The sequence below is a fragment of the Pinus tabuliformis genome, chromosome 5_2 (genome assembly GCF_031772625.1).
Source record: "Pinus tabuliformis cultivar Carrire ecotype Pingquan chromosome 5_2, CPIR1, whole genome shotgun sequence".
Classification (NCBI taxonomy): domain Eukaryota; kingdom Viridiplantae; phylum Streptophyta; class Pinopsida; order Pinales; family Pinaceae; genus Pinus; species Pinus tabuliformis.
In genome coordinates this window covers 813,534,554-813,544,205 of record NC_142306.1, presented here as the reverse complement: position 1 = coordinate 813,544,205, position 9,652 = coordinate 813,534,554, and positions in this window count along the sequence as shown.

Genomic DNA, 9,652 nt, shown 5'->3' with positions numbered 1-9,652 from the left:
TTAAGTCTTTGGTTCACCAAGGTGTATATTGTAGTTCACGGTTGCTTGGTAAGCCTTTATGCCTAGATTACCCTATTTTTTATTTATTTCTTTTTCTGTTAATAAAATTTAATATCCAACATGGAACAACAAGATCCCCCACTCCATCGTTCATTTATAATGAAAAATAAGCCTCCATTTCTCCCAGAGGCTACTCCTCATTGTCTTCAGAAGCATAAAAGAATGCAAAATACCGAATAGGGAAACTCACAAACTACTTCTGGTCCTCCTCCTGAATCTGGTCAAGAAGAATCATATGTCCCCTTGAGTATCAAACTCGATATTACATCTACTCTTGTCAGTGAAACTGACACAACCGATACTGAATTACTTGAAACATTGTTCCCTAAGGTTATAATATGACCTTACTAAGTTAGAAACCTTCTTTCCTAAGGTCATTGAACCTAAGGAGCCTCAGTCATCCTTACTAGTTGTTTCAGGTATTTCATCCTCTCTTCCATTGTCTTAAACAGATCCGCCTAGTATATATCTCGGCCCTGACGGTGAACTGCTTCCACCTGGACTTGTGAGTATCGAGGAGATCGCACAAGAATAACCTCATCACTCATTTGGAGGGATGTTTCCTTTATCCAATCCATCCTATTCTTCCTCCTCCACCTCCTGAATAAACTCCTTTACATGGTTCTTTTGACTTACTTGTGAATTTCATGCAGCAATCCACATTGGGATTATCGACCATGACTGGAACAGATATGGCTTCTCAGCCTACATGTACCACTATGGTTGAGATTTCAAATGTTTCTTCCCCATATATGTTTCACCAGAGGCACATCTATATGGTGGCTGGTTTGTCCCACCAGGTTATCATTCCTTCTATGGTACCTTTGCTGGTGCATCTTCCAGTTTATGCACATCCCCCATGTCATCCACTTCAGGAATTCCATATGTTGTTTCTCTTATGAGTGTTTCATAGCCTATTCCTTCTCCTTCACCTACATCGACAGTTGAACAATAGGTTGGCCCTTATGTCAGTAAGCAAGGTATTCTTTGATAGCCTAACTATCATTATGTGGGGTACCCTCCACAAGGGGGGCAGTTCCCTCCATCATTCCCTTCTCCTTTGGCAAGGGGAAATATATTGTTGGTATACCTTAGATTGGTAACCAGCCTTATTATAGTCCTCCTTATCTTGGGATAGCTACTAGTGTTTGGTAGCCTACCTTTCCTGTTCAACCAAGTTCGATGTGGCTTCATTGTTTGTTTCACAACTTGTGCCATCATCTCAAGTTTCTATTCCTCAATTTGTACATCAACAAGCTCAAATTTATGTAACTCAACCTGTACATGTTGTGATTTCATCTCAACCCATTCCTTCAGTGTCTGGTACCTCTCAGGTTCCACTTACTCAGCCTTTACAAACTCCTTTACAATCTCAATTTCTTACACGAGGTATTCCTCAAGTTCCAATAGGACAGACTATGCACGGTATGGCACAACATCATTCAAACCCTTTTTTATCATGGGACGATGTAAATCCCCATTAGGAAATAGTATAAATATTATCATGTTATCCCTCAGGTTCCTTTTCAAGGCCAGCAAATTCATGGTTATCCTGGGGCTGGTAAATGAGGTCACTTGTATTTTGGCAATCAGAATCCTCCTTATTCTAGTAATCAGGTTCCTTATTACCAGAACCCTCCTTATTCAGGAATGCAAGTGCCTGTTGGCCTGGCTATTCCTTCATATCCATGTCATCCCCCATTGTAATTTAATCGGTAGTTTCCTTTCGTGGCCACTCTCGAGTTACCAGATTTGAATTGACTCACTAATGACCCCATCGCTCATTCACTTTGGTGGGCAATTATTCCTACTATCTGATATCCCTAAATTCAATGGTAATCCAGGAGAATACCTGTCAATGCATGTCATGACATATCACTTTTGGTGCTCATCAAACTTCCTTAATGACGATTCTCTTCGACTTCATCTTTTCCAAATAATTTTTACAGGTACCGCTACTAAATGGTATATTGAGTTACTGAGAGCTTCATTCCATTATTTTAGTACCTTATCCATAACCTTCCTCATGCATTTATAGTTTACCATCAAATATGAAACTGGAATGGAACTGTTAACCAACTTCAAACAATCATATGCCACAAACATTTCGGATCGCATTCATGAGTGGAGGCACCATCACCTGTTGGTCAAAACTTATGTTCCTGATCAATTGCCTGCATAATGGTTCACCAAATATCTATTGGCACCTATAACAAAATATGTGGCCAACGGCAGAGCCATGACTAAAGAGCGAGTGGTTGCTTGTGCATAATATTTGGATTTTCTTCTAAGATAAATTTCATTTCATCTGATAAAGGTAAGTCTCAACAGCAACCTGGAAGTAAGAAGAAAGGAAAAGGTAAGAAAATGAAAGATCCCTCTCCATGGGATAAACAAAGAAATCAGTCTTCTGATGAGAAACGGAAGCCTCAATATCCTTGCTTGATTTGCAATGAGGAGCACTTTACACGTGATTGTCCTCACCGTGTTGAAGTAAATCAATTTCTTAAGTCCTCCATTTCTCCTGCAGTGTTGACCAACCCATTTCCTAATCAAGAGACTCATATGGTTGCTCGGCACCCATCTTACTCTAACACAATTTTGATGCTTTCCTCTTCAAAGTTGAGATCTGATGTTTTTGTAGCTACTGGGAACAAGAATTATGGTAATGCAAATCTACCTAATGGTTAGGCTACTAATCAACCTACCAATTCGACACCATCCTCGTTAGTTCCCACTCTTCCATCAATTCCTACCAAATTGATTATTAGACCTACAAAGGGAAATATCCATAAGTCATTTTTCAACCCTCGTGCAAGAGCCACTCGAAATTATAACCTAGTTGAAGACTTGTCTCAGTCTCCATCAGCTATGACGACTCTTAAGGTGTTGCAAAACTGCCTTGTCCAAAAGAGGTATTTACTTTCAGCTATTGGATGTGTGGATACATCGGATTCTAACCTTGTTGTTTTCTCTCATGAAAACTATACCCCTCTACTTCTAGCTCAATTATCTTTTATAATCCAATTCGTTGTCTCTGGTAAGAATATTCATTGTTCTATTGTGGATGAGGAAGCCTCAACTTGGATTATGTCCATGTCTTGCTGGAAGGTGATTGGTTCTCCTCAATTGAGTTAGTCACCTACTACATTGAAAGCCTTTGACAGGAGAAAACCTTGTGGGATTTTGAACTCCATGCAAGTTGAGTTAAGGGAAAAAGCTATGTCCATAGAAGTCAAATTTATTGATGGACCTCTCAATTACAATGGTCTATTAAGATGTATGTGGGTTTATGCCATGGCTATTATCATTTCGACTTACTTCTGTATGATCGCCTTTCCTCATAGAGGTGGGATAGTAGCCATAGGCCAACTCACCTTTTTTGTCTCTGATTCACATGTTACCAGAAGTGTCCCTCTTGTGGGGTAAATCATACAATCATATCAGTGTGTCGGTGTTGGATTGTTGAAGGATTCTTTGCTTATGAGGACCTTTTCACTCCCTCCTCCTCTCCTTCCTGACAGCTCATCTTCGGTGGCCTATATCAACATGATATTGTATTCTACTATCTTGGCTGATCCATGGATTGTACCAGACGAAATTGAATTCCAAAGTTTTTGTGACCAAATGTCGCTAAGCCCCATTGAGCTAGATTACGAAGACATATATTTGACTTTTGTGTTTTCCTCTTTTGATTTTCTTAATTGGGTAGATGGATCCCTCGACTGTAAGAGCCTTGGTGAAAATTCCACGTAAAAATATATAAATACCACGAATGATGGGACACATATTCTAAGCTGAATGTTGGACAAGACATCCTGGGGGGTGTTCATTTGGTTGTTTATGGCTAAGGAAATTGGCAAAGGCAATGGCTAAGGCATTAAAGAGGAAAAAAGGTATTTTGGCACATTTATTTATGAAAATAATGGAAATTAGGAGAAAAGGAAGGTGAAAGGTCACATTTTGCATGTGAGGAGGAAATTGAAGGAAAACAATGGAAAATGAAGAAAATATAGGCCTCGTTAATAAAAAGGCTTATGAGGATCAGTGGGCAAGACTTGGTCAGTTTAGCTTTATAGATCTCTCATTATTCTCTCTCTCTCTCATACTCTTGGTCACTTAGAGTTTTCTTGGAGCACTATGACATTGGAGCAAGAAAGGCAAAGAAGGCAAGAGGAAGCAAAGATCAAAAAGGGAAAGGCAGGATCAAGCAGCTACAACAGGCTTCATTGCAGGTATCAAATTGCATGTGTATTTTCCTTACTAGATTTGGCATGCATGGGATTGCATGTGTTTATTTTCTACCAAGGCATGGCTTTTGCTAGGTGTGATAGTATTTTTAGCCTAGCCTTGCCATTTCCTGATAGCTTTGATGAGATGGGTTCTCTCATGCGTTTTGTGGGGGATGGACGGATTGGATTTGTTAAGAAATTTACTGCATAACATAAATAATTACAAGAGGAATAAATATAAAAATAACCAGAATAACCATAAACACATAAACACAAATGTTTATCCGGGAAAACCCCAAATCCAGGTTAAAAACCCAACCTAATAAGATATCATTAGCATTGGCCAAAACCCTAGCCAATTCGACCAAGTGAGCCTTCACCGCTCACCTCCAGGTCTTGCATTACAATGAACTCCTTCCAGCCTTTTATAAGCTCCATTACATATAATACCATGGGCAGAATACTATGGGTGCACAATACCGTGTGCCCCAAAACCATCACTGTTTAACCTGGTCAACTTTGACTCTATCCTGAGTCAAGTTTACCTAACAATTTACCCCTTAAACTTGACTTGGGGTTCCTTGACTAACTCTAGCGAAACCTACTAAGTGAGACAATCCCGCTCACTCTAGCTCTTACCCCCCTCAGAATTTTTACCCGAGGTATTGTTAACTCGACATCCCCCCTATCACCTAGGTCTAACCAAGACTTTACCGGTGATCACCAATGGGTACACATGCCTTACCAGGTCTTACAGTAGTATTCCCATTTACATGCAATAATTTTGACTTCATTAAAAAAAAAATTGTTTATTGCTGTTGCTATTCTGATCCATCCTCTCTCAATTTGATTTGCTCAAAAACTTCTATCAAACCGCTCCAACTGTGAGCCCGACGAGAACCTCATAGATTCCAACACCGGTGGCCTCACGTAGCAGAAAACGAACAATTTTCGAAGCCGCATGAACAATTTTCTTCTGCTGACCTTCTTTAAATAGCCGCATGAATCCCGAACAATTCGTCAACATGTTCCAAACTGGTAAATATCGCAAATGCACTGCGATCCCTGGCAGTTACGGCACTATCTTCCACACATTCTCCTCAAGGTTCTTCCGCGTACGATTGTTCCACCATTATTTTCAGACCCAGATCTGTAAAAAGGCTGCATTGATCTCATCAAGCACTATAAACCCCTGGCATCAAAGAATCCCTTTGAAGCCAATATCTGGCTCTGATACCAGTTGTTAAGAAATTTATTACATAACATAAATAATTATTGAGAGGAATAAATATAAAAATAACCAGCAACAACCATAAACACATAAACACAAATGTTTATCCGGGAAAACCCCAAATCCGGGGAAAAACCCAACCTAATAAGATCTCATTAACATTGGCCAAACCCTAGCCAATCCGACCAAGTGAGCCTTCACCGCTCACCTCTAGGTCTTTCATTACAATGAACTCCTTCCAACATTTTATAAGCTCCATTACATATAATACCACGAGTAGAATACTATGGGTGCACAATACCATGTGCCCCAAAACCATCACTATTTAACCTGGTCAACTTTGACTCTATCCTCAGTCAAGTTTACCTGATAGGATTCAAAGTTGGGTGGGGTGGATCTCCGAATTAAAAAACACATGGTGGTAGTGATCCTTGAACCAGACTGAGGATTCATGAAGCAACTAGCATAGTGACCCCTAAACCAGACTGTGGGTTGCGGTAAAGCTAGATTGTGTGCCTCAATGGGCCTAGGAATCCTTGCCGGTGAATGGCAGGATATACGATAGAGCCAAGAGGTGGATTTTCTTTCCGTTGGGCCTAGTGATTTTGGGACAGAATGCATGGTAAATCCTGGAGAGTATGTCTCGATGTGGGGCCTAGTGATCCCTAAATCAAACTACAGATGCACGGTAAAGCCTAAGAGACTAGGAGGCACTCAAATTCCTCACGGTGTAGGCAGAGAAATCCGATGGCATCCACATTGATTAGTGTTTTTTGATGTGTTCTATGAGTCCCACCTTCATTCTTTGAATATGGAACGGGGGTGATTGGATGAAGAGAGACTTGGATCAGCCAATCTATGGTCAGGTGGAACGTGGTAGTCCCAGTTGGTTCATTGCATTTATTAATGAAAAAATTCATTCCCTTGATTTTCATGTGAATATATATATATATATATATATATATATATATATGGATTTTGATGGCTGATATGTTTATTGTATTTATGTTCCTATTATGTTGTTTATCTGCACATTTACATTAGAGGGTGTTACAAGTGGTATTAGAGCATGGTTCAAACACTTGGACTGGATGGGCTCTATCATAGGTAAAATGAAGAACAGAGGTTACATTTTAGACCTTTCTATTTTATCTGTTATAACTTTTCTTTTGTGGCATATTAGAAGTTGAAAATTTGTCCATATTGAAGGTAAATCCCACTGATAATGTGGTAAAAATTTCAGATATTGGTTCACAATACTTTAGGAATTATGATCTAAGGAAGATGACCTGCCTGAATGCACCTTTAAACAAGTCATGTTCGAATTTCTCCAATAACTCATCCTTTGTAGGCTTTCAGAAGCTGAAAATTTGTCCACATTGAGATGACATACCAATTATTATGTGGTAGAAATGTTAAATATTGGGTCGAAATATTTTAGGAGATATGAGCAAAGGGAGTCGAGCCTTCTGAATGCTCCTAAAATCATGTCTCAAACAGGTCATGCTGACATGTTTGTTATGACTTTTATTCTGAGCACTCTCAGGAGCTGAAATTTTTTCCGCAATGAGAGGAAATCCAATTTATATTGTGATAAAAATTTCAGACATTTATTCACTATATTTTAGGATATATGACGAGTGTAAATCGAGCTTTCTAGATACTCCTAGAATAGTGCACCAATTAGGATTGTGTTGGTATTTGTTATAACTTTTCATCTATGAAATCTCAGAAGTTGAAACTTGAACCATAGTGAGGGATAATACCACTGATCATATGGTTCAGTTTCCATAACTTGTATTAATACAGTTTAGGATATATGCATTGAATCATTCGCTATATTAGTTTGCATGAAAAGTGTTTGATGAAATGCTTAAATGGTTCAATGATTAATTGCATACAAACTGTTTGATAAAATGCCCCAATGAGTATGTTGTTTATGGTTGGGGATAGTATTGATGTGTAATAGTATTGATGTAGTTTATATATGCTTACTTGTATGCAAATAGTTTTCTATATTAGCTTGCATGTAAAGTGTTTGAATAAATGCTTACATACAAATATAATAGTATAGTAGTTGTTTGAAGAAAATGTAAAAGTATGGTAATTGTTTGAAGAAAATGTTATTTTTATTTCACTTTTTAAATGAAATAGTATTGTAGCATGATAATATTGATGTAGCTGATCTATGCCTATTTGCATGCAAATAATTTGAAGAGTTGCATGTAGGGAATTTGAAAGGTTGCATGCGAGGAATTTGAAAAGTTACATTTAAGGAAATGGAAAAGTGGCATGTTTTAGTTATTATGTTACAAGTGGAATAAGTGCAATGTTTTTGACTTAGTCTCATACAAATGTATGAGAAATAAAAATCAATTTCTTTTCAAGTATGGTTAAATTTAATAGAGCTTTGGAGATCCCATTTCCATAATTGAACATTGGAGATCAAACCATTATAGTAGCTTCCTCCTTCTACCTTAGTGTGGACCATGGATAGCAAGGGAGTATGCTTATAGGTTGTTAGTATTGGTGAATGTTGTTTTCAAATTAATAGACACGATGTCTTGATTTTTGGAACATGTGACTGACTGAGTATGAATTATATGTCGCTTACATGTTGATTTCATGATACCTACTTACATCCTTGAATGTTGGGTTACATTTTTGAATATTTTGATTACATGTATCGGTCTTGTAGGTTGATTACAAGAAGTGATCGCTTATGTTTGACTACATGTGTTTATGCGTAGGTGTAGTTTATTTGGCATTGCTTATGCATATTGTTGGTTGCATGTGGAAATGTGTACAATAGAGTAATGGTTGTTGTCATGCATGAGGTCATGGTTTGTGTATTTGATATGGTTATGCATTAATGACTGGACTCTAGCTAAAATGATGTGTATATGGTTTGGTACTCATCTTTTATGTGTGTATATGCAGTTGTTATGCATGTATGGTCTTGGTTACGATTATGCATGTATAGTAGGTAAAACATGCCTTATGAAGTCATTGTATGCAATTTAGGTCATCATGGTGCTATTGGTTGTTATGATGCTAATGAGATGGTTGAGATAAAGCAAGAGATGCAGATCATCAAATTGAAGTTGCAGCATTGGACCTCGAGGCAAGGACAGATCATCATATCGGTATTTCATTTGAGCATGCGGATGGTTATAGTCGTGATACTCAGGTATGAGATGAGATGACATATTTGTGATGTGGTGTCGTACTAATTTAGACTGATCATACATATGTGATTATTATGCATGAACGAAAGATGCTTATGAGCTTGTAATGTGCACATGTTAGTTAGTTACTATTATGGATATCATGATTTATGTTGACATTTTTAAAGTTATATCTCGCTAACTAGATTGATTATGCAAACAAGATAGCCTCCCCTGAGGTACACTAAGGTATGATTTTTCTTATGTATCGTACTTGGTGTTTCATAGTTGATTATGTCATCTATTAGATATTTGAGTGTTTGGTACCTATTATGTCATCTAATTGATTTATTTAACATGGTATGTTTGCAAGTCGTTGAATGATTGATGAATTGCTTAATATGATTATGTGTTCAAATGATTTTGTTTTAAGATGATTGTACTAAAATATATGTGTTGAGACAATTGATATGTACTTAAGTATAGTAGGTGATAGTTGTAGTATTATGACTTATGACTATGAGTTGACTATGGATTATGACATTATTGTTATTCTTGGTAACAATTGATTTCAAATTGATAGATATGATTGTCTTGATATTTGGAACATGTGGTTGACATGTGTGAGCATGATGCAGGGAGTTGCATGGCAAGAGAGGTTTCCATGAAATCTTGAAGAAGGCTCGGGTTGAGCTTTCCCTAGGAACCATGGGGATTGAGTCATGGTGTTTATTGTTAGTCTTGTGCTTGATTTGTAGACCTGTTTATGTCTAGAGCATGGCCATACCACTTTGTTTGCGGAGTTATGTTGTTATTGGTTTTTATGGTCTTCTTCTTGTTTGTTTCTTGTCTTGCCTTTTTTATGCTTTGATTCTTGGGAATTGGTTGGGAAAGAGGAAAGTTGATGGAAATTAGGAGTGATATGTGGTACCCAACCGATGATATAAGACCCAAATGAAGCT